At 43.2% G+C, this 27,017-nt stretch overlaps 1 protein-coding gene across 4 annotated transcripts in view; it reads left to right on the top strand.

The window, feature by feature from the left end:
- Nalf1 (NALCN channel auxiliary factor 1) overlaps positions 1-27,017 on the top strand; it is a 543,379-nt gene that overhangs the window by 236,648 nt on the left and 279,714 nt on the right. The window lies entirely within an intron of this gene.

Here is a 27,017-nt window from a genome sequence, read left to right as displayed (position 1 = left end):
TTAGGCTTTGTGGCTGGTTGTGGGTAAAGGGCCTTTAGGTTCCATGACTTGACTCAGGGGAGAAGTGTCTCAGTTACTTTCTTCTCATTGCTGAAACAAAATAAGCAACACCCAAAATGAAGGAAGGAAAGGTTTATTTAACTCAGTCTGTGGAGGTTTCGTTCCTTAACCAACTGGCCTCAATGCAGGGTGGCATGACACAGGGCAGCACTTCAAGGCAACACAAGACAGCAAAGGCAGGGAAAGAGAAAGGGGTGGGAAGCAAGCTTCTTTTCCCGTCTTATAAGCAGGCTGCCCCTATCTACCTAGGGCAGGTGTAGCAGTCACATCATGTCTCTGCCCTCCTCTTGCGCTGGAGGAGGCTGGTTACAAAGTAAGGATCCTGCCTCTCTACTGAATGGCTTAGTTAAGCTTCTAAACTTCTCAAATTGACACAATGCATCAACCGTAGCACAAAATGTGAACGACTACAGGGCGGAGAGGCTGACACTGTTTCTGAGGCCTCCCCTTGGGGTGTCTTTCTTGAGACACAAAAGCAGCAATGCTGGGCATCACCTGGAAGGTCCTCTTGTGTTCCTCCCCAGACCCCAGCACTGCTAAGAAGGCTGCTTGCTGTGCTCATCAGGTCTTCAGCACCCTGGGGTCGGGACAGAGGCAGGGTGGGAGCTGTGGAGAGAACGAGACAGAGGCCAACAGCAGGCTGTAGATGTCCTGTGGGCCAGACGCAGAGGCCTGGGAGGACACAGTGTGACAGCGGAGCACAGACACGGATGGCCTTGGGAGTGGGCCCTGAAGGGTCTGCGTGGCTGTGAGCAGCACACAGAGCTCTTCGCGAGTGGGATGTGGAAGTCACTGGCATGTTTGGAGGAAGGAATTGACATGATTTGACATAGGTTTTCAGAGAGAAGTATTTCTCCTATGAATTACGTGTAAAAATAGAGCATTTAAAATCAAAATGAGCCTGAATTTAGTTCCCAGACATCAAGGTGTCATTATAGAAGCTATCATTTTTCGGGGGACTTCAGAAACGCCATTTGTCTCCATAAAAGAAGAGTCAATTTGCTAATTGGCTCACAGAAAGTGGAGCTAATGATCCTGTATCTGTCAAGAAATATGCAGATCCAAAGATTGTACCCCCCTCAAAAGCTTAGGAGTTAGGCGGCTGTATTCCCAGAAGCCATAAGAATCCTGAATTTAAAAAAAAAAAAAAAATTGTAATCCAGAGCAGAGCAGTAAGCAGACCTGTCATCATTTTTGTGCACATTTTTCAAGGTCCAGATGCGCAGGGCGACATAGAGAGGACCAGGTGCTGCTTTTGAAGCCAGTAGGTTCCACTGCAGAGAAAGAGCTTGTATTTAGGAAAACAATTTGCTTTCAACAAGCAGTAAGCCTGCTCCTGCCCTCTGTTACCTAAAGAGATACTTTGCAAGGTTGTCCACTCTACAGATGTCCTTGAAATCACAGACCAGAACCACAAAGGAGCCTGTGCCTGCCAGTAACATAGGCAGGGATGTAAAAGAACAGGGAAGATTGGCTTCCCACAAATGTGACTTTAATTTCAGCATTTGAAAGTGTTTTTACAAGATACACCAATTCTCCTATTTATAAATTATCATTTTAGTGTGCAGTATAACTGTTTGTACCATTTTAGGAAATAAGTAGGAAATGCTGTTTATATTGACATTTGAAATGTGAAGATACCTTGGAAGCATTGAGAATTGTTTGTAGTATGCCAAATGCAAGCTTCATAATATAATTCCTACAAATCAATGAGCTGTAATCTTAGATTTTCAAAAACCAGTTAAAGAAAATAGCTACTCTGACTGTACTCTGACAGAACCCTTCTGACACCACATTCCTGGGATTTTTCAACACCAAGCAATTCTCTGTGTGCACCAATGGGAAATCCTAAACCTTAATTCAATTTGGTCCCTAACAACCCAGAGGCTGTGCATAGCCCACACACTAGGGTCATGTCCCATGGTAAATGCTGTCATTTTAGGATGCTAATTGCAAGTCCTAGGTTTTCACTTGTACTTCTGACTGCCCAGCTATACCAGATTCCATGTGATGCATCTTTTGGCTTTAATAATTTTTCATAATGGCACAAAGACCTGAGAGAATCTTGCTCATCTCAGCTTATTATAAATAATCCAACTCAGAAACAGTTGTGTGAGAGAGAAGCCCAGGACAAAGTATGGGAAATGGTGTAGGAGCTTCCATCACTGTCCTGAGCCCTACCCACCCAAAAGCTCTCGGTGTTTGCTAAGCTGGTGGCAACATCTCACCATGATTGACTAAATTACTGGCTGGTGGCTGTTAGGCCAATCTGAAGGACACATCCCTTCCTCATGGGCCCAAGTTGGATTAATATTCTTGTCCTTTAATCCTGAGTTGGACTTTTGGGGTTTGCTGTGCTCTGAGGGTCACCTCATTGCTGTGACTTGGGTGTGTTGAAAAGGGTTTATTTGCATGATGCCAGGTAATTCTCTCACCCCAATCACCCAGAAAATTATATGAGGATCAATATCAGGATCCCGGAGCAGAGATCAATATATAGCATATATGGCACGCTTGACCTACATGTTGCTGTTTTTAAGGCATTTTCACGTCAAGTGATCTCTTTCTGTCTGGCATAGTAGTAGTTTTCCAGCTGTGTGCCATAGAAATGCATACACACCAACATATGTAAAACCTCACTTATTCCTAAAATTCTCTATTTTCTTTTCAATATGCAATAGGAATGTCACTAATGTCTTTACTAATTTCCAAAAACATATTACTCGAAGGATATAGTTCTTTGTGTTTCTATGTTTATTAGAGTACATTCTGGTTGTATTGCCAAGTGTCCATGACTGGTATTAAGTACTCTTTTTTCTGTGATGTAAATCAACCAATGATTTTTTAAAATATCTTATTTACCTAGTAATATACCTTCATTGTTTTTAAACAGAAACTTAATCAAGTGAGATTTATTTCAAGTATGTTAGGCTGTTTTTTTTTTTGAAAATCAGTCATGATAAGGCACTAGATCCAAACATTAAAAGCCGGGTGTGGTGGTGATGCCTGTAATCCCAACACTTGGGAGGCTGAGGCAGGATGATTACTGAGAATTTGAGGCCAGCCTAACCTGCATAGGGAGACTCTGCCTCAAAAAAGCAATGTGGAAAAGATGGTAAAAGAAGAGTAAGTATAACCATATAAAAGTAAGGATGAATATAATCATAAAATTACATAGAGAAGACATTTCACAACATCAGTACTTATTTGTAATTAAAAGTCTATTCTAGTATTATGGCTTGAGTCTAGAAGACCCCCCCCCCCCGCCTAAATCTTCATGTGGTCATAGGTGGGACTTTTTCAGAGCTGGGTGATTGATTCATGGTATAATGCTAGGATTGAGAATGCTAGGGTTAAGGGTTGGTGATTAATAAATCAGTCCACTGAGTGGATTGGAGCCACCATAATCCCAATAGGCTGTATACAATGCAAGGGACCAAAAGAGGCTTGTCTTCTCTCTCATTTGCTTTGCTACCTTCTGCCCAACATGAACTGGTTCTCCTCTGCAATACCTGTCTGCCATGCCACCCTGCCTTGGAGCCAGCCAATTACAGACTGAAACCTCTACAAACAGTGAGCTAAATAAACCTTTCTCTCTCTCTTTAATTTGGAGTGTCAATAGTTTGGTCTCATTAATGAGCTAAAAGTAACTAAGGCAGCTAGGAGCACAAATAACTTTCTTGAAGCTCATAAAGAGCATACGCTTAAAAATTCTGCTAGTTAACCTCCTTAATGGCAAGAAACTCAATAGCTTTCTTCAAAAGTCACGAGAAGGCCAAGATGTCTGCTTTTATCATTATTATTGAATGTACACTGAGTTCTAGTTCTTACTGCAGGACAATTTTTAAAAAACAAGAAAGAAAGAAAAAGTTGAAAGAGGAAAAGAAAGAAAGGGATACAGATTAGAAAAACAAATAAATATTTTATTTTTGCAGATGACATGATTATGTACATAGGAAGTCCTAAGACATTTAACAACCAAAAACCTTTTAAGCTTTTTAAAATTAATATGTTCAGAAAGATCACAGGACATAATGTTAGGGAAAATAAATGGATGCATTAAAAATCACTCACAAGTCTATAGAGTGGCAAGGAACCAGTGGAAGCAGAAATAAGAGTATAACCTCTCTTAAAATTTATCCAAGAAAAATAAAGCATGCCTAATAACTATATGACAAAACTAAAGAAAATATAGAAGTTAGAGCAAAATGCCACAGTCATGGATTAGAAGATCAATAGTCTCAAATGACAATTCTCTTCAAACTGATAGATAGATTTACTGCAATTCCTAATAAAATCTAGCAACTTTCTCTATGGACAGATGGCTTTTTTATAGCTAATTCAAAAGTTTACCAGGAAAGATAAAGGTCCTAGATTAGTCAAGACAAATTTTGAGAAAAAAATTATGAAGAAATACTCTATTTGACATTCAGACATATTATCCAGCTGCAGTAATCAAGATATACAGTAATGGCAAGGTCAGTACACAGGTTGGTGAATGGAGAATCTTGAATCAGACCTACACAAATCCTTCTTGCTGATTTTTGGCAAAGATGAAGAGCAGTTCACTGGGAAAAGGACAACATGTTCTACAAATAGTGATAGGCCAACTGGATAACTAAAATAAAAAAGATAAACTGTGACCTACATTTTATATTTTACATAGACCTAACACCTTAACTCAAAGTATCCTGTAAACTTAACACAAAACTTTACCACTTTTAGAAAAGGACATAGTAACAATTCAAACTACTAACATAGTAACAATCAAACTAAAACTAGACAGAGTTTGATTGGCTACCACAAGTATGAACCATAGAGAGAAACTTTGATAAACTTTAAAAGCAAATGCATGCATATTCTGCACAAGACTCTTAAATGCAAAAAGAGCCCTGGGGTATACATCAGTGGCAGAGTGCTTGCTTAGCGTGCAGAAGGCCCTTCCACATATATCTCCAAAGTTGCAAAGAAAAAAAAAAAAAAGAGAAAGATAAAAATATTTGTAGACTAGGAGAAATATTAGCAAAAACTTTACAAATTCAACATTAAACAATGTAATTAGAAAATGTGAAAAGCATGCACCCAGATATTTCACTGAAGAGGATATACAGAGGACAGATTTGTAAAAGGTTGTTCAACATCATGAATCAGCAAAGAAATTTCCATTCAACTACAGTAGGAAGTCACCATAAAGCAACCAGAATAACCAGAAAAATAAATGATAATAGCACCAAATAAGGGTAAAGATTTAGAACTCCCAATCACTCATGCATTGCTGAGAAGTACATAAAATAGTAAAGCCACCCTAAAAATAGGCTGGTGCTTCTTTCAAAAATTAAGTGTGCACTCATCTTACAACCGGATAACTGCACTCATAGGCATCTTTCCCAACCAATAAAGGCTTGTTTTCATGCAAGAACTTTCATGGGAAGTTCACAGCAGCTTTATTCCTAGTAGCCTCATACCAGAAACTCCTCTAATGTCAGCAGACCAATGGCTGAACAAGATCCAAGGGTGGAAAACTCCTGAGAGACACAAAGGGACACACCGTAATACACACAGTGGCTTAGTGACCCTCAAACTTTGTAAGTGGCAAAAAAAAAAATGCGACTTGCAAAAGGATCCAGCTGGATGACTACATTTGTGTAACATTTGGGATCTCTCATAATCAGAGTGATAGAAATGGATTAGTAATGGGTTGAGGCTGGGAATGGTGGTTGGACCACCAAGGAGTAATGAGGGAGGTGTTGATAGGTGGAAGAGTATTTTGACACCAATCCTGGACATATTGTAGGGAACTACAGCAGTACCCACACGAACTTGGGCAAAACCACAGCCATAACCATGCACAGATAAGTCCATGAATGACGGTGAAGTTGTAACACCTTCTGCGGGGTGTGGGCAGTCCAGTTTCTAGGCTTTGCTATTTTTCCTTGGTTTATGAGATAATATACACACAATTTCCTTGTGTAGTCCTTTATAACCTTCTCTGTACACATAAATAGAAATGTTAAATTGAGACAGTCAAGCCAGTCTGTATGTTTCCTTAATGTCCAGTTAGTTTCTATGAGTCCTAATAAATTTTATTTTTTCAAAAAAAGCTAGATGTATATTAATGTTGGTCAAGATTGCCATACATTCTTTGACTGAAAGAATAATAAAATAAATACGTCTAATAAAATATGTCTAATGCACTTTGATCAGAATAGAGAAGATATATGCAGTGTGTATGCACATATGTATAGATATACAACATAGTTTTAGTTTTTGCAGAATCATGGAGTTTTGGGGAATAATTTTAACAATGTGTTACGACATGAATGCACAAAATTGAAAGACTAAATTAAATTGTGCAAGATAGGTACTTCAGGAGTATGACACGGTTCTTTTCATACATGTTTCATTATCCAATACTTCAGTACTTGGTATCTATATTGCTTAGTAAAACCCTCTGATTCAGAAAAGAAATACAATAGAAAACAGCAAGTGAAGCCTGCCATCGGCCCACGCTGCTGAGACTGCAGTTTTCTTATATAAGAGGATCCAGGCACTGGCTATGGTCTCCTGGTGCCGGACGGACGGCTGGGGAGAGGCCCAGCCTGGAGGGTATTGCAGGCTGAGGTTGGACATGCTGTGTGTACGCAGATGGCTTCCTGTTCTCCTAACCATGCCCTGCTCAACTGGGGCTTCTAGAAGTAAAGTAAAAACCAAAGCAAAAGTTGGATCACAGGAAAGGGAGAGAGGGTTTTTGCATTAGAAACCAGGAGCTGGAGGGAAGGGTGAGGGGGCATAAAAAGAGCAAAATGTGCTGTGTTCTGACTGCACGGAAGGGGTCATGATGCACTGCAACGCACACTAATAAAATACAATCGAACAATCTGTGTGTTAGGAAGGAATGAACCAGAGGAAGAGTGACATCCGAAGGGTGGAAGAAGGTTACTGAAAGCCAGCTCTGTGACTGCTGAGACACAGCCTGTGTGCTTTGGTGTGGCCCTTCCACCCCAGGTGTGAGCCAAGCGGCACTCTGTCCAAGGTGGGCTGTGTGGTGCCTCCTGCACCCCAGTGACAGCCTCACCTTTTCCATGCCCACAGCTCTGGACCCTCACAGATGTGACTGTGTAAATCTGCAGTGTGCAGAGAGGCTGCGAACGCACCTCACGTCCAGGGCCTGTGACAGCTCAAGCTGTCAGTAACATCCCACCTTGCCTGTAGAGATCTGGGAACATCATCCATATGCCTCAACTGATGTGCATATGTACACCCACACATTTGCACACACACATGCACACCCATGTGCTCACATGCAAACCTGACATGGCTCTTATAAATCCTCCCTATCATCTTGCCCGAGTCTTTGTAGCAATTTCTAACTTCTGGTAAGAACTGCTGTCTTTCTGGGCTCCATGTCACTGAGAAAATCTCCCTGTCCACCAGTGGCTCTGCCTTGAACAAACGCATCTCAGTAGGAGGGAGGATTGTGGCCCACACTGAACCATGGATAGATCGTATTCTTTACTCTGGAAAGATGAACTTATCTTTAATTGAAAATTTAGCTCTACTCATATATCAGGTTTATTTTGGGACAAGAAAATGTTTTCGATTTACAGAGAAATTTTGATGATTAAAATGTTTTTTCTGTAACAGGATCTATGGAGTTGCTCATGAAATCATTTGCAAAGCTTCCCAAGGAAATTAAAAAATTTAGCCTCCGCAAAGTATTATAGACTCATGAATCTCCAGAACAATCAGATTAGGGAGGAAAAACCAACCATTCTCATACTAGAAGAAATATAAGCCTCAGGGGGCTCAAATGTTATAGTAAAAGAACAAAATCCACATGCACTGGTGTGCATACGTACACACAGCATTTGCACACACACACATGTGCTCACATGCATGTCTGACACACACATCTGTGCACACAGCCATCCACACTCAGGCATGATTCATTCACCCTGTGGGCACTGTCGCATTTTACCAATGAGGCAATGGAACTTGCTGAGAATCGACAATTGCTGCAGTCACAGAACAAATTCGAGGCAGAATTAGGCTCCCAGGGGAGATTTCCCAAACCCTGGGAACGGAATGTACTTAGAATACTGCATGGCTTTTCTGCTCTGTTCCGCGTAAACAGGGGTTTCTGTTTTCTCTTGTTTTGATTTGAACATTGCTGTCTTCGAGGCCTGTTTCTCTTGTTATATTCCTGGGGTTTCTGTATAATCCTTGATTTTAATATTTTCTTATTTGAGGCCCTTTTCTTTTTTTCTTTCTTTCTTTTTTTTCTTTTACTGGGAATGAAACTCAAGGCCTTGCATTTGCCAGGCAGACACTTGTGCTGCTGAGCTACATCCTCGGCCCCTGGGCCCTTTCCTGTTTTGTTGTCTTAACTTAGGGATCTCTATTCTTCTTCCTGTTGTTCTTGTGTGATACTTTTGCCTTTTTTCTCATTATACTTTGATTTTGCTTTCTTTCCCTCTGCCTGCCACTATTTTCTCTGTCTGTTATTCCTTGTAATCCCACCCCTGGCGCTTGCCTCCTCACTGCACCTCACATTTGAAGCTACCGTCATTTGCATGTATCTTTTCTTTACTTCTATTTCATTGTGTTGTTTCTGTCTGGTCCTTTTCCATATGTCTCTTAATTCATCCAATGATGCATTTCCTTGTTTCACCTCCCTGCTGTCCCTTGGCTCAGGAGTGATGTCACAGGAGGAAAACCAAGAAAAATGCCTTGGCTGTAGCCATCTGCATCCCTGTTTAATTGTACAGGTCGATTTAATGACTGCAATCATAATCATGCTTACATACATAATCCTGCTTCTATAATGCATTCAAACTTTTGGCTTGGGGACGTGTGGGAGTTCTTGTGGTGAGTGGTCAGGCACGGACCTTAGTGGGAAGATGTAGGCTGGGAATCCTATTGGCTCTGTCTTAGGTTCAGTGGGGAGCAGTTCCAGCTGCTGAATCTGTGGACTGGGAAAACTGAGCAGAAAGCAAACTCTGACCTGTTGTCCTGCAACCAAAAGACAGTAAGTTCTGAGCCACTTCAGAGCCAGTGTTCCCTTCGGGACTGGGGGATTGGAGGTGGGCAGCAGTGGGCAGGCTCCGGATGTGGCAGCCAACTAAAGAGATTGCTGACTGCTTATGTGTGCAGAGGCTTACCTGGACTACTTCAAGGAAAGCAGCCTGCAGAGGGGAGTTTTGAGGACCAGGAACCTTAATGCTAGGACTTGTCTTCTCCACTGAGGCAGTGCAAGAGTGAGCAATGGAACTAACTCTGTCACTGGAGTCTCCTGCCCTGCTGAATGGGTGTGCACTAGTGCACACTGAAGGGAGTGTGTCAATGCACAGGGCAGGACAGGCTGAGGCAGAAAAGACTGTGAAGGACATTAGCCCAGCTCCAGATCCAAGAGGTGACGCTGTCTGTGGGCTCCATCTCCATCTCCTTCCAGACATAGGCAGTCACCTCCTCCTGTGTGCTGCCATAGGCATTTCTGAAACCCTTGACATTGAACAGGAAACTGAAGTTAGGACCCTTGGAGTTTAGCACAAAAAAGACTGTACACTTTACCAGTGATGTATGTGACCTTGGCAGAGGAGTGTTTATGTCTCACAGATAGAGAAAGGGGAAATCTCACTGCCGAGGCTCCTGCAGGGTGAGAACTCTCAGTTCTTCAGCAGCAACCTCTTTCCGGGTGCCCTGACCTGTCTCCTATATTCTCCCCAATGCTAAGAACTGGCTCAGAAATCTTGGAAACTATCATTTTGCTGAACAATAATGGGCCAAACATGGAGCAGTGAATATTTACAGATCTTTGGAAAGGTACTTTTCTAAGTTTGTCAAATATTTGCAAACAACATTTAATTGTCTCATATTCTAAAATGGTTATCTGACTGACATATTTATAGTGGATTAATTTATGCTTTTTATTTGTCCCCGGATGAATAAATGAAATAGAATTAGAATTATACCAGTAAATGTTATTTCAAACCCTCCAGCAGCAGGAAATAGCTTTATAACAGAATTACATAACAGCTGCTCCTGCTACCAGTGACCAGAATGGCAATGTTTTTCTTTTGATTCGCTTGCAACTGCACAGGGCTATTTAGCTGCACTGTCTTCAAAGACGTTCGGTAAAGAGGACAGAGCTAAAGGACACCAGGGCTTCCCAGAAATAAATAAATGATACGTGGCAATCTAAAGTGCAATCTCCTGCTCTCCTATGAAATCAACTTTGGAGTCTCTGGCATTATTTGAAATGCAAATAAAAGAGTAGAATTAATAGGAATTGGTGCATCGATGCTTCTCCAATATTAATGAGCACCCCAAGCACTGAGACACACATAGAAATACAGATTCTGACTCCAAGTTCTTGTCTGAGCCCTGAAAACTCTGTGTGTCTGCTTCCTGCTGATGCTGGCACTGATAGTTTTTGATCTACTTTCTCAGCACCTGGTCTACACTGTTGATTGGGTTTGTCAACACTGATCGTGTTGCCTGGCTTCTCTGTGAGTCTGAAGATCTGAGAGATGTGACCTTTGACCTGAGAGCTTGTGATTCCAGTCATCCCCTGAAGTGTCCAATAAGTCTTCTCTTCCATCCTACTGGGATCACCTTGAGAGAAGACCTGGGTTTTACTCATCTTTTTTACTCTCAAAATATCAAGTGATGTGTCTGAAACGTGGGCTAAGAAAATATTTTTCAGTCTCATTTACATACACAATTATTAAAACTCATCAAATGTATTTATCTGAGGAATCTTTTTGATTTTGATTTCAGAGAGCTGACTTACTTGATGTTTAAGGAAGTAGCACTAATATCTCAAGAGTGGACCCTGGTAGTTTTGAAGACAAATAAAGAGGAAACCATGCATAGAAACTGGGGAAGCTTTCATTGGCTGGAAGATATTTGTCCCTTTAAGGCGATGGAGCAAAAGCAACCCCATTTAGAGCTCCAGCTCACAGCCCAGAGTTCCCAGCTGATTGGGACCCTAGGTAACCAGTGCTCAGAGCTTCCTGAAGCCTTTCTGCTTGATGAATGGATGCAAATTGCTTAAAGAATGAGCTGGGTTGCGCATTGTTGAGCATTTTTAAGATTCTGAGGTTCACTTTTGTGGGCTGACACCTGGAGTCCACAGGGTCAGGCCACCGCTGGTGATCCACATACAACTGACTTTTTCAGAGCAAAAAAAAAAAAAGGACACATTGACGTTTCTGTCAGATGGCCTCTAGAACCTAGAGCTGCAGCTGTGGCGGGGTGAATACAGAGCAGAGAACTGGAAGGGACTGGAGCTCATGCAGGGCCTGAGATGTGCCAGCCTTCCACCTTTCAGTGACTTTCTGAGGCTGGGTGGACAAAGAGGAGGGGAGGCACAGATGATGACCGCATCTCTCCCCGCTGTTTCTCTTGGGAAGCAGCACATGTTCTGGGATGACACTGCAGGCCAATGCCGTGACAACACGTTCCAACCTTGCATATTCTGTGACCCAGAAGGATGTGTGAAGAAGGGTGGAGCCCTTCCACAGCCGGAAGGGACATCCTCATTCCCACCTGGTCCAGGCTGGTGGGAAAGGGGCCATCTCTGTTCCACTTTGCTCAGAGCTACCATCCGATATTGTAACTATGGTTTCACCATTTATTCATGAATTTGAGGGATTATGAAACAAATTTTGTTTTGCATATCATTTTGGAAACCTAAAGTTACAAACTAAAGAGGATTGTTTTAAATATCTAATTGTCCATAAAGTGATCTGAGGATGGGGGAAACGGGGGCAGAGAGAAGAGGAAGGAAAATGATTAAGATGGGATGCACGCATGCACCAGTTCCCCAAGAGGGATGCAGTTATCATGGATCACAAGCACACACAAGTAAAAAATTACAATAAAATTTGTACTTATTTTCAAGATTCAGTATTAAGTACTAGTGATGATTCTTAGCGGTCAATAGGGAGAACAGTTTTATACAAACACAAACTTATAAATTGCCCTGTAAAGGGATTCATACCAGCTCTCCTGGTTGCAGGGAGAATAAGATTAGCTAGGCTCTGAAATTCACACAGTAATCATACTAATCTTGAAAAATCACAGGTAGGAATTCACAAGCTGAGGAGGTTGACAAGGTGCAGGCTGTTTGCAAGTTCTCAAAATTTCTCCCTTCAGATTCCCTGTTAAAGGGGAAAGCAGTAAATGTGTTGAAATCTGGGACATTATCTTGACCCAGCATTAAGCATTATGGGGCCATGGGAGTAGAGACCTTGGTACTTTACATGTGAAACCCTGAGGAACAACAGCAGTGTATTATTCTGGCAGGGACACGACCCCTAAATCTAATCACAAAGAAACAGCCGGCAAAGCTGAACAGAGGAAGTGTCTCTAAATAACCTGTGTTTGTTCTTCAAAATGCCGGTGTCATGAAAGACCACAAAAGCCGAGGATCTACTGAGGCTAAAGGAAAACTACAGAGACACAGTAACTAAGGAGAATGCGAAATCTTGGGCTGAATTCTTGATCAGAGCAGGCAATGCTACAAAGGGTGTTACTGGCAAATTCATCCAAACCGTGATGTGGCATGTTAAAGGACAGTGTCACAGCACTGTCACCTCAGTGATCGTGCCTGGTGTGTTGTAGCAGGGTCTGGGAGTATGCTTGTTCTTAGGGCATTAGAACTTGGGTGTGAACTGCAGGTAAAGTGTCCAAAATAAAAATAGTAGTAAAAAACTAACAAGAACATTCAACACTAAGAAACTCTATATAATGACACTAGACAATAAACTGACCTAAAATAAGTTAAAATGATGTTTGACAAAAAAATGTAGTATTAGTGGTGATTGATGTCTAGGAAAGCAAGGTTAGAAGGTGCTATCCCAGAAACAAGTGATTGACATTTTTCTGTGCTGGCCTTTCCTCTACCTCCCCTCCTCCCATGGTCCTCAGGAACAAAGACTCCACTTTTATTTCTAAGAGAGCTTTTTCTGACCTTCAGAAAATAAAGATGGGATGATTTAAAAGTGAAGGGCTGTGGCATCACACAGGAGGTCATGGGGAACAGAGAGCACACTCAGCTGTGTGTTGTGATGTGCGCTGCTGGAGTGACCTTGGTTTGTCTGTGCTTCCGTTTCCCAGGGTTCTCGTTACCCATCATCTACTGAGGTCTGAAAGTGTTACGTGGAAGATCTCCAAATAAACAGCTTATACATGTGCACACCATTTCGAACAGCCCAGCGAGGTCCCCATACCTTACCATAGGCAGGCAAGAAGAGGAAGATCCCTGAATTCCGGCCTGCCCTGCTGATTTGGGATGTTTCTCTATGGACAAGAAGGGGCTACTGCAGGTTTAGGAAACTGCTTTCCATGTGTAGAACACGGGTTCCAGCCCTACTTCACACCCACCTTAGGGTAGATTTCAGACCCTTGAATGAGATAAAGGTGGAAGACCTATAAAATGTTCTGATTCTTGGCTTGCAAAAGGCTCTAATGTAAAACCCCACTGTCTGTTTTTCTTTTCCTTCACAATGCTTTTGAAAGAAAATCATCAGTCAAGTCTTCGGGCCTTTTGTTGTCTTCAGTACTTCCTCTCTCTTCTCTCTCCAGGTCCCCAGCTCTTCTTTTCACCCCACCCCAGCCTGCCAGCCTGCACAGGACCTCCTCCCTCCCCGTCCTCTGGAGTCCGTGTGACACGCCCCCCCCCCAACAAACTCTTTGCCAGTTCCAGGGGCCCATCCTTATCAGCCTGCAGATTTTTATCATGGCCACTTCCATCTTTTCGAACTTGAGGTTTTGAAAGCAACTATTGTCATCTATCCTCTACTTACACCTATTCCCAAAGTATCAGATCATTGCTTGGGGTCCTTTTCTGCTGAATGAGTTCCCGTAATTCACACAAACAGAGGGAAACACTGGGATGATCATGGCCTTGTGTCTCCAGCTCTCAGCTTCTACAGCCATCATGCATTTGTCATTATTGAGCCAAGCTCCACGAGGGCTCTTTCTCCTCTCACTGCTATCAGTCCATTTGAACCATTATTACCCCTTTCTCTTATATAAAAGCTCTATGTCTGTCTTTGTTTTTAATTTACTAGTTTATGTTAGTGTTCTGGAAATGACACAAACAGCACGAACAGATTTTGTTGCTGTTGTTTTTACAAAGATTTGGTGCAGAGCTTGTGGCTGGTCACATGCCTTTACAGCCCATCCAAGCACCCCTTGTGAAGCTTTCTATCCTGATGGGTGGTCATCCCTTCCTGGGGCAGCCCAATGATGCAGGAGGACACTGGGCACCAATGTTACTGACCCAGTCTAGATTCCAAACCTGACTTTGGATCCTGCAAGCTCCCTAGAAACATGTGGTGTTGTACTACTGCATTGCTCCTTTTTTTTTTTTTTTTTTACTTTATCTCATTAAGTTTGAGTATGTTTTCTCTTTTCTATCATTTGTTCATTCTATTATATGCTTTGTCATTCTGTCTGCAGTTTTGTTTTGATGAAGCAAACTTTTTAGGCAATTGATCCTTGCTTTTTATCTGGAACCTTCTGTCTGTGTCTTCCAGGTTAAGGCTTGGGGAGACACTCACCAAAGTTTTCCAAGCACCCCTTCTTCGGTGCCCCCAGCTGTTTTTGGCAAACTGTCTCTTCTGCATTTGCCCCTGTTCTCTCTTTTTGAGGGACTGTCTCCTCATCAGATGAAGTCAGAGTCCCATGGGGAGACAGAGCTAACTGGATGCAGAAATACATTTGGAGGGATTATCTCATGTGATTATGGAGATGGAGAAATCCCATGATCTGCTGTCTGCAAGCTGGGGGCCCCGAACAGCCATTGTATGGCACCAGTACAAGTCCATTGACCTAAAAACAGTGGTGCAGAGCCTGTCCAAGTCTGAAAGCCCCAAGAACCAGAGCACCAGAATCCAAGGATAGGAGTTGGTGATGCCCTAGCTAAGGAAGAGAGTAGATCAATCCTTCTCTGCTTTTCATCACATTCAATTCCCCAGTGGGTTGGACAATGTCACAACTCCTGGTCAGAATGACCTCGCTTGCCTAGTTATCCAGTTTGAACCCTACTTTCTTCTGGAAGCTCCTTTCAGGCAGCCCCAGAAATAATGTTTATTAGCTCTTGAGCATTAGTTCAGCAAAATTGGCATATCAAATTAATCATCCATAGGTGTCTCCTGCCACCTACACCTTTCCTGAGTACATTTCAGCCTAAGCCACCTTGTCATGAAAGGGCTGGGCCAGGGAATGACTGTTATGCTTTCATCATGAACAGGAGCAAAGGTCATCATACCTCTTATTAGTGCATGTGTTGTAATAGATATTAGTGCTTTCCTTTCAAGAAATATGGAATATGTTATTTGGAGATAAATTTTAGTATAGTGGAATTGTGTACTTGGAAAGAAGAGCTCTGAGTTTGTCCATGTATATTTTGCTAATAGTCTGCAATACTTGGGAGTGATGCACATCTTTCTTCTGAGCCCATCTCCACCCATATTTGAATGACTATGTGGCTGATTCTCTGGGCAGGCGCTCAGAGCTACCAAGCCAGTGGTCATTCTGGGCTCATAGGTGCATCCATCTGGGTCTGGGGGAAGTGTGTGTTCCCTTCTTGGCTCTTGCTGCTACCATCTTTTCAGTGTGCTCAGCCATCGAGTTAAGGACATACCCCACAAAAGATGAAACACAACTATAGTGCACACACACAATACTGACAATAGACATTTTGATAAAATTTGAATTCTTCTCAGAGAAAAAATAATCAGAGTTCCTGTGGCGCCTCTGTGTCCTTCAAACGCGTGTCCTGAGTTTGCCTGCTTGTATTTTGCTATGCCATGTGAGAGTTAGGATGCATGGAGATGAAATTTAAGATCCACAGAATGTGTGCCTTGAGATCAATGCTCATGGTCTCTGTGCCAGGTATTCTGTTCTACCAGTTGGGTTTCCTTCCTCCGCAGCAAAGTTATGCTGGTGGAAGCTAGCATCATTACGGACAAAATGGCCAAGCCATTGTCCAGTAGAGAAGCAGCAGAAGTGCACCCCTGTGAGGTGTCTTCAACAGAACAAAGCATCCAGTGACCCTGGTGGTCACAGCATTCACCTCAGGGCCTGGTCCCACCATCTGACTTCAGCCCTGACAGGGGCCGTACTGCATCACACTCCCCAGCCGAGGTGGCTGGGTCTTTGGATGGTTTAGAAAGATTTATTTTCTTCCGTAAGAAGTCGAAGTCTAATTTGGAGCTTGGGGGTTGGAATTCTTCCTGATATAGTCAACACATATGACCAATAATCTGTAGAGAAGATTTAGACTAAGTTAGAACCAAGGTGCATTGGTCATAAAATGTTGCAGCTGTGACAAATTTCAGGCCTGATAGATAAAAATGTTAGCATTGATATCAGTAATAAAAAAGCTTTATTAAATACTTAGGATATATTATGATCAGTACTAAACCCATATATAGTCCTTTACATTAGAATTCTCTTAGTGGGGAAAAAAGGAATTCAAATCTAGTAGAAATGAGCTGAGAGGAAATATATGGCTAATAACGTACTGAGTGACAACACTGACGCAGTGTTGTTAAAGATGAAGATAGAGATCATAGGGGCTGAGATTCATACTTAGGGTCAGACCCTGGCCATTCCTGAGCTTGTTCAAAGTGGCCCAAGTCCTCCTGACTTGTTCACAGGACTCTTGGCCCTGGGAAGTGCCCTGCGGTTTAAGGAAAGAGAGTTTCAGGTCACTGCAGTGATCATCTTCCAGTCTCCCTGGAATTAGCTGCAGTTCACACCTGAGCATCCTCCTCGTAAAACCCCTAGTCCCTCAAGCAGACCAGCTGTAAATATGTCCACCTTTACTAGTTGGTTCACTTCTCCTCAAAGAGAGTGCTTTGGACAAGGACAGGAACTCAGACTCCTCTCCACAACGGGCACCTCCCTGGCTTTACCACTGAGGAAAAGACATCCATGCTTGCATTTTGGTATAAGGAGTCACTGTAAGAGCAGCCTAACTTTAATGATAGTTCACTTACTTTTCAAGAGAGCAAAGATTAGCTGCTCTTAAATGACTAATAAAGTAAAAGTAAATAGAAATGTAGAATTAAAAGTAATCAAAAATGCCAAATAAAACATTAGGTAAAGTTAACCCAAATATCTAATTCAGGTACTTTGCTAAACACAAAAATACTAAAAGCTCCCAGGTCTGAAGAAAAATAAAGCATCAGCAGTTGAACTTGAACTGAGGAGACAAGGTCTGGGGACTGATCTATTGTTCCCCGCTGAGGGGAAAGGTCAGGAGGAGACATCAGCAGAGGAAGCAGAAGCAGGTGCCTCCTCCCAGCTGCACCTCCACTTTTACCACCCCCACTTCTGGAGTTTTCCTCCTTCCCTGCTTCGATGGGGTACTGTGAAGCTATCCTTGCTCCATCATAGCCCCTGGAAGGAAGGTCACCCAGAAGCCAGTGTAGGCTGCTTTGTGCCTGAAGTTGGATCTGGATTGGAAGGACTCTGAGGCATAGTGAACAACAGATAGATTGTGGTGAACAGATGAAGGAAGGAATGCTCCTAAACACAGGAACTAAAGGAATGATGTTTTTGTTAAGAAGCTAGCTGGTAGCCACAAACACAGGAAACAATAGATACCACTTCTGTGTCACTTATCAATGTCACTAAGCTATTCTGTTATTTTTGGAAAGGCAACCTGTTGTCCATGAAATCATGACATTCAAAACACACGCAGTGTTTCAGAAGCCATAAAAGTTGCGTTGTAAACTTTGGGTAGTGTTGAATGTGCTTGCTTGTTTTCCATCTGAGAGTGGATTATTGTCTCTTTTCTCTTCCTGTTCTTCCTCCTCTTCCTCCTCCTCCTCCTCTTTTTTCTTCTCTGAGTTGTTTCAGATAAGCAGAGCCCAGTCTGAAGGAACTGATGAATGACAAAACAGATGTGAGCTCAGCACGGCTCTGTTCTCTTGAGTTGTAACACTGGAGAAAAATGGGAGCAAAATTTCCAATCCAAACACTACTTCCCAAGGCTTCCCCACATGCATGCAAAAGAAAAACGCTAGCACATGTGTGAAGATAAGCAAACACACGATCGCTGCTTCACATCTGCGCCTCAAGTCATCTTCCCTGCTGCTGCATTCCTCTTCCGGCCCCTCCCTCCTTATCAACTCCTGCGTTTCCAGCAGAACCTGTGGGGGTAAAAATCTGGTTCCGTTCTTTTCAGCTAAAACAATATTATTTTAAATAAGAAATCAAAATAACTCACAAAAAGAATGTATTCCATTTTTGAAGATAAAGTACACACTAGCCTAAATTTACATAAAATGTATTGATTTAGCATTTGAGAGCATTCAATAAGAATGTCAGTAAAAGAGTCATTTCAAAATATTTTAAAGTAAATTATTTTAAATAAACTTAAGGCACTTGTGTGTCTTAATATTTGGAACATATCATGTTTATCTAGCCACTGAGAGGTTGTAGTTGAGCATATCTTTTGCTAGCTATTAATGTGCATATAATCATACAAGCTTGCAGGTAATAAAATCGAATTTCTTCTAAAATATTCCACAAAGTTTATTTACTTTTCTAATTTAAAAAGGCTTCCCAAATACATCCACAACTGTTTTTCATCATTCAATGATTGATGTACCAATTAAGAGCAAAGCCACTTAAGTAAACAGAGAAAAGGTGGTGACTACCTAGCCAAACTGCATATGGATTTCGAGAGAGCTTCCCAAAATGATTTTATGACAATCAGACACTTTCTCCCACCATGAAATAAATTTTGCTTGGTGATTTGCATGAGGAAATTTGTATTATCTGGTTCCGAGCTCTTGTCTATCTATCCAGTTTGGGGCAGTGATTCACAGATAATTAAGCATCCTGGGAAATGATGGATTGGAATACCGTGTTTGCTGCCAACTGGCTTAATTAAGGAGTTGTAATTATCGCTCCAATTATAGTGATTGTTTCATAGCTCACCCTTGTCATTTTTACCTGTGCTAGTTAAAAGAGGAAAGGGAAAGCCTCAGTAGCAGCCGCCTCGGTGGTTGGAGCTACAGCTCTCTGCCCAGTGCCTGCTCCCCTGGGCTCCGAGGCCTCTGCTAAGGGCCAGTTCTGCCTGGCATCTCCACAGCCCAAAGTGTGGACTCTAGTGTGTACACTCTAGTGTGCTGGGTCTCTGACCCAGAGCCAGCCTGCTTGGACGCCGCAGGCCTGTAGACCTCCTCTGTCCAGGAGGCAGGGAGGTGTTTCTCAGCAGCCCTCATGGCAGCCAGGGAGGAACAGACACTGTCACCGACACACTGTCAGAGGCCATCACAAAGGAAGAGTGTGCTCCCAGCTCTGAGCCCTATGGAAATGAAAGACCAGAGGTGCAGGCCCTGGACCTGCCAAACCCCCAGACCTGCTCTGTGGCCCATATCTTTCGGGCCTGTGGCTGCCAGTGTTTTGTGCGGCGATGGCCCCTTCAGAGAAGGAGGAGGCTGAGGAGGTCTCCATGCTGCAGAGGCCTGGGAGACCCCATGCTGTGTAATGGCTCCTGGGCTCCAGCATTCTGGGCAAAACCCAGCACCATCCTGACTTTGGTGAGTTCTAGTCTGAAGTAGCAGAGCCTCAGTTCCCACAAACTCTCCCCTAAAACGGCTGCTTCTTTCAAGTGATCCCTTACAGCTTCCTCCAGATGCCCTGGTCTACGCCATAGAACAGGACAGAAGGACAGACATGATTATGACCTCTCCACAGATCCACAGGAGTCCAGAAGTGATGCTCTTGCTCAGCAAGGCCTGGAGCTCTGTCAGCTCAGCTTCTGACCCCACCTGAGTTTGGTGCAGTTCAAACTGGCTGCCGCATGCCAGGAACACCACACATGTATGTATAGAACCACATGTGTGTACGGGAAGGCCTGCTCCCCAACAGATGGAGAGACTGAGGCTCTTAGCACCCAGCAACTCCGAAGTGCGTGGCAGGTTGCCTCGCAGTGTGGATGTTAGACAATCAGGCCAATAAATTGCACATGGACGTTCACTTTAAAGTCCAGGTGGATTGCACTGTGCCCTTGTGTGAGTAAGGGAGAACCAGTCTGCTCTCAGTACCTGGGTCAATTCGGACAGACAGAGCAGCCGGAGGAGAAGTGAGGTCACCCACCACCACTGAGTGCTCATTTCCTGCCTTCTAGAAAGTAAAACTGAGTCTCTTCCACTCCACATAACATTATTGATATGGTGGTGATTTGCTCAAAGCATATTGATAAGATTCATAAAAGCTAATGAAGCTCATAAACTCTTATTTGTATTAATTTGTCAAATAAATCAGCAAATGTTTTGCTTGATGGTTTTTAATTGGTATGACAATTCAGCTTGAATGTTAAGAAAACCAAGTTATAAAATTTGTAAATACATTTCAAATAATAGCACTCTATTGTAAACCATAAGTTTGGTACCAATAGCAAGATTCTTTCTAACATCCATTTTTGTACATAAAGTGTCTCTTGTTCTTCATATATAGAGCCCACCAACAAATGTAAACATGATGGCAAGAAAAACTTGTGTACACATTTTAGTACTAAATTTATGGAGATATCCTGAGCTTATTGCAAGTTAGTTTTAGCCTCTGCAATTCTGAGAAGTGCTCAAAATGGTGCCCAATAGATTCCAGACAATTATTAGTACAGAAAGCTGACATATGGATACATTTATTGGCAGATTCTATATATATAGTATAAGTCTATGTGTTTTATAAAACTTGACTTATTATATGCTGAATTCTCAGTGCGTTATAGCTCCCTATGCAGCCAGTATCAGGGGTGATGGGTATCATGGACATAGTCTACAAAACCGTCCCAGTGTTGTAAACTATTATTTTTGACAGTTGCTCAAGGCAATATAACAAAATGTTATTTTTTTTTTTTTGTCTTTTTCCTTTTTATTGGTACCAGGGATCGAACTCACGACTGCCTGCTTGCAAGGCAGGTGCTTATGCCGCTGAGCTAAATCCCCAGCCCCAAAAATGTTATTTTCAAAATGTTTCACATACCAGTTACATGGGGATTCTTGTATGTTATAAAACAGCTGTATGAGAAGATTTAGGAAACCATCCCCAGCACTTGGAAGCCAAGGAACATCTTTTCTCTTTAACCAGTAAGCAGAATTACCTCTCCAAGCCATTTCCATCTTCTTTCCTTGATTCTCAGATTTTCTTTTGCTATTTGTTAATGCTGTTGAAGACTGACTTGCTTGTATTTATGAGAACCAGGGTGCTAAGCCTCACTCACCAAAGGAAGGACTCAAAGTGGAGTGTCACTGTGTGGAATGTATTTTAAATGCCCTGAGGTTAAAGAACAACTGGAACACTTGTATGACTTTATGGATAACTATAAGATAATTACCCATGGATTCATGCATTGTTTCCTTGGTATGGTGACCTAAGTCCTCATGAATACCCCCAGGGCAGTCCCAAGGATGCTGCCTTCAATGAGTCTTCTGGAGGAAGGAGTAAGTGCTCTCGGGAGAAGGAAAGCTATGCTTCCTGCTCGGTCTGTCCATGAGGAGACCACGCTCACAATGAGTGGTGTGCGTGTTTGTAGAGCCATAAACTCATCATTTCCTTATCTTTTGGAGTAATATTTAAACCTGCTACTGTACAAGACAGGATTACCTCTCACAATCTGTGTGTTTTCCTTATGTAACTTAATTTGCTAATGCACATTTTGCCCAAAGCATTAATTACGTGACCACACAGGCGTATTTGGAGATTAGCTAGGAAGCCTGTACTCTGTGTGTTACTCACACTCTGTATTTCCGTGGGTGAGCTGCCCGGTGAGCATGTACTGAGGACGTGTGGAATGACAGACAGCGCCCCGAGCTCTAGGAATATCCTGAGAGAAGACAGCCAGAGTCCTACTGCGCTGAACTGCACCTTGCGGTGTACATTTTATCAGTTTGTAAGGCCCTGTGTGTATCTCGGGACTTGATTCTAACTTTCATTTAGTGTAGTTTGAAGGGATCAGTTCACTTTTATCAAATTTAAAATGCATTTTTTAAGTCCATCTGTGATGCTAACATAGACCTGTAGGGGAATTTCTGTTTAGTTACATATTTTTTATTTCTTAACACTTTGAATATGTTTGCTAACCTTTCTTGGCATAATTTCATGCTAGTTTTTTAATCTTTCCTTGGTATTTAACGAAATTGTTAGAGTAGGTTTTGATTCTCTTATTACCTATTGCTTGCCCTCAGCTCAGAAAAAGATGTCACCTGTGGGAAACACACTCTTCAGTTAACAGAGATGCAGAGGAGAGAAGAAATACTGCAGGACTTACGGAGATAAGACTTAGGAAATAGCTAGGTAACAGAGCACCACTAAATTTCATTGTCAAGGTAAACAGAGACATATTTCATCAGGAGGAGAAAGTGTGTCCAGGAATCATTAAAATGCAGCCTTGGGCTATGGTGGTGAGGATAACGGTCACCTTGACCCTAACCCTGACAGCAAGACATTGAGGAAGAAGACATCAAGGATAAAAGGGTAAACAGCTCCAGAAACAATGGCTGCCCTCAAGGCAATGCTGGATCAATGAAACGCATGGAGCTCACCGTGTATTTACCATCATGTATGTGAGTTACATTCCCAAGGTGCAGACATTCATTTCCATGCTTACCTTAGTCCTAGGCAGAGAGGAGAGCTCAGGGATGGGCTTGTTTGTTTCGTTTTTTAAAGTACCAGGCTGTCTTGTCCAGGATGATAACTGATGGGCATTGTCCTCAAGGAGCTCCCAAAACTGAAATCACAAAACGTGCATAAATGTAATCTTCCTGAAATTTGACACAAATAAATGGAATTGTACAAAAATCTGGAGGAAATGAAGTGTTATCTAAACACAGGTTACAAGTGCTTGGGAGCTCGTAAAGTACTCGAGGAGGAGACTTCCTCCTCAGTCCTCAAACCTGAGGCTGAACAAACACTTCAGATACAACACTTTCAGAGTCAGGAAAGCAGTGAAGTGGTGCCAAGGTAACACGAAGGCAGAAAGGCAGGGATGACACAAGCTACAGTCTGTGCTGGGAAACAAAGTGATGTGTAAAACATTTAGGACCCATGATGTGGGGTACATGTACGCACAGGCATGTGTGCTGTATACAGGAAGTGTAAGAAAGGGTGAGAGGAGAAAGCAGAAAGAATAACATTTTTAATCAGTCAGTAGATACTTAGACAGTCTCCAGTCACAGAAAGCCTTCAGTTCCAGACCAGGAGACCTGAATTTTACTCCAGACCTTTGAGTCAGACCCTGGAGTAAGACTGCAGAGGCTCCTTTCAGCTGTCCATTCTGGGTGAGAAAATCCACTCTTGTCTATTCTTAGCTTGTCATAGTCTTAATCAAAAAATGTCCAAGGAAGACCGGTCAGGTCACTTATTTATAAATTGAGGAGAAACATGAATAACTGAAAACCAAGAAACCTCAAGAAGTGATTTGATAAAGACCTTGAATCGAGGTACTGATTTTTTAATAACTAGGTCAATAAAGAGCCAAAACGCATTGTTATAGCAGCCCAGATTGTGATGATAAGAGGAGAGTATGATAGAACTGTGGGGGAGGACCGGCGGCAGCTGAAAAGATAAGAAATATGAAATATAAATGACCTTTATTTTGGGAATGTGGATAGAGACACCCCTGACCCCCCAGAGCACGGCATCTCCACCCTGGGGTCCCGATCTCTCCATGGAATACATGGAGTGAGGCACATAGGTAGCTTCAGTGTGGGGTGGAACCTAAGGCGGGGGGGGGGGGGGATTAGGGATGCACAGGTAGCCCATTGGCCCTAGGTTTAGCACCATAGATAAATTCCCAGGGGCAGGAAGATGGCATCACAGGTAAATTTCTAGGGGCGAGGGAGATAGGAGCTTCCTGGTTCCGGTTGAGGCTTTCCTGGCTACAGAATCCTGTCTGGGCCAAAACCCTTTCAGAGTAGAGCACTAGGGGTCATCTCAGTGTGTTAGTGTTACCAGGAATTTAATTTTCCAGGGGTTTAGAGTGGTTAGAATTCCCAAGGCTATGCTGAGTGGTTGACGTAGATTTATTCTAACCAGAAGGCTGAATGGCTTCCTGATGAATCCATCAGTCAGAGGTCTGGTAGCTCAGAGAAAACCTGAATTTAAGTTGAAATTCAGGCACTGGAGCTGAATTTAAATGAAAAACTAGCCAGTAACCAGAGAGACCCAGAGGCAGGAACATATCAGCGAAAGCAGGAAGCCATAGAATTCTCTGGGTGGTGAATACCCTTACAGGAAGCTGGTTCTGGATTGGGATGCTGGAGTGTTTCCAGTGCCTTTAAAACTGACAGTTTGTTGAAATGACAGAGTGTCAGCGTGAGGAATTATCAGACCAACCTGGAGGGTGAGTCTCTAAACATTAAATGGTATGTCTTCTTCTGAAATGTCAAGGTCACAAAAAGCAAACCAAGCAAGACTCCCTAAATGTTCAGACAAGAACCCCTAGATGGTCAGAGAGACCCAGAGACTTAGTGTCTGTTCCACAGCTAATGTTTGCATTGAGTTTAGCAAACCAGGGTCGCTGTGTTTCTAGTCAAATTGCTGCACCACATTTCCTCCTTATACAATAAAGTGTTGTTTATTATATTAGCAGGCACTTATGCTGAGTGCTTCAGGAAATACTGCAAGGACATGGAGAGTAGTGCGCACGCACACACACACACACACATTTGGAGGGCATCTATTCCAGCATATTCACGTTTTACTAAAAGGTAATTTTATTTGTATGCCACATCTGTGGGACTGTACTTATTTTTCAAATTCAATACTGGTCTTTGGAAGTGTATTTATATTTTGAAGGAAAGGCAAGTGAGACAGAGAAAGAGAGAGACAGAGAGATACAGAGAGAGAGAGAGAGGAAGTGTTGTTTTAGTTTGTGAACGTAAATTGTTCCATGGAAGATGTCCGTAGTCACGTCCAACATCTAATGCTGAGTTCACAAACAGAAGCAAAATTTTGCCCAGTGCAAAATTGTTTGTTCTTGATCCAAAGTATTACTGTAAAAACAATGAAACTGGCCTCATAGTGAAGTGTGCTTGATTCATCTGAGCAGCGCTTGAGGTTATGGGTAGCATCTTTTGTCCCCTGAAAAGGCAACTAGAAAAGTCAGTGAAGAACATGAACACAGTGCTGGGGAGTGAGCCTGGTTTAAAAATACTATAATCCGGGCCATGATATCTGTGGACATTTCGGACCTGTGAGGTCAGTTCAGAAGGAAAGCACGGGCAATTTCCTGGGCAGAGCATGCAGGGCATTCTCCCAGCACTTTGTGCTCACCCTAGTTCTCTTGCCAGAGGAAAAACACAGTGGGAATTGGAACAGAGCACAAGCTCAAATGGCAGCTGTACCTTTCTGCACAAATGCATGCTATAGAGCAGCAGGACAGCAAAGGCTGCAATGTGGTCTTGGGCATAGTGACCCTGGAGGCCACACGCCAGCCAAGAACCAAGGCTGGGTCCTTGGCCAGAGTTCCTGAGGGAAGGCAGGGCCCAGGGCCGCTGTCTGTGTGCAGAGTTCCGGGGCAAGGGAAAATGCTGTGGGATGCTTCACCTGCAGTGTGGATTTGCTAGGGACAGTTCCATTTGCTAAAGCCAGCCATGAAGGGGAGACTGCTATGGAGAGTCCTCTGTAGAGCCCAGACCCGCGTGAGCCCTCTGTGGCAGCCCCCGGCCTCCTATGGTACCGGCAGAATCCCACATGGCCCATGTCTCTTAGCAACCTTCACACCCACCTCCTCTCTCAGGATGGGACATCCCTTTCAAGGATGCTGCTCCCTGACTGAGAAGGCCTCCACTGTGGCTGGTGAGGACCCTGGGTTCCTCAGCCTTCAGTTCCCAGCTTGAAGATTTTCCTGAGGCCCTGCAGACTGAGCTTTGGTGTTTTTGCCTGTTTAGGGCTCCCTGAGGCTACGCTAATAAACAAGGCAGCCAGACTGGTGGTGCACACTGTAACTCCCGCATTCCTGGACTGTGAGGCAGTGGTGTGGCAAGTTCTAGCCCAGCCTGGATAACTTAGTGACTTGTTCTGAGACCCTGTCTCAAAGCAAAATAAAAGAAAAGGGTTAGGGAGCTAGCTCATTGTGAAGGCACTGGTCTCAATAACTAGTACACTGCACAAACAAACATAAAACAGTTAGTAATTGATTCCTACTTTTGAAGGCTGGAAATCCAGGCTCTCAGTGTCACTAGAGCTGTGCTGTTCTCAAATGGTTCATGAAAAAACATCTTCCTTTTTTCCCTGGTGTCCCTTCAGCTTCCTCTGTGATCCCCTGTGCCTCTCCTCCTCCTGCTGGAAGGATCCCCATTATATTAGAGGATCCCCCACCCAGGACTGCCTCTTACCTGGATTACATCTGCAAAGTCCTCTTCCAGCTGGGTCCCTTGCACAGGCCTGGGCCCAGGATTGGACGTGCTCTTTAGAGAGGATGTTGCCCAACCCCAAAGGCAGCAAGCAGCCTGTCTTTTCCTTCAGGGAGATGGACACAGTTTGTCCTGCTATGTGATTTGTGGGACCCTTTGCTGCTCCAGGCAGCTTTCCATGGTTGATTAGCACCCCACTGCCTGGCCTCGAGAGTGTTCAGTGCGGGATTGATGCCTATGGCCTTTCATGACTAAATCTCATTTCTGCTTCTAAACTCTGGTGCAGAATGTTCCACAACCTTTTCTCCTTCCAGGCAGGTGACAAACTCCTGCCTCGCAGAAGTGGCTGACATCAGTCATGGTTTCCCCCTGGGATCTGAGGCACAAGTAAAAAGCTGCCTTAGAGAGGCCGTCAAGGAACCAATGGTCATGTCAGGGGACACTGCCATGCAGCACCCACGTTGGTATTCTGGCCACTTAGCCCAAAGTGCACCCTGCTGGATTCTGGAGTGGTCTAAGTTTAGAAGCAAAAATGACTGTGGAGAAGCTGGAATTCTGACACTGCAA

This window comes from Cavia porcellus, unplaced genomic scaffold (genome assembly GCF_034190915.1).
Source record: "Cavia porcellus strain 051 isolate PalLab524CR breed Dunkin Hartley unplaced genomic scaffold, mCavPor4.1 scaffold_4, whole genome shotgun sequence".
Taxonomy (NCBI): Eukaryota; Metazoa; Chordata; class Mammalia; order Rodentia; family Caviidae; genus Cavia; species Cavia porcellus.
Note: the sequence above shows the minus strand (reverse complement) of the source record. Positions and strands in the feature narration are given on the sequence as shown.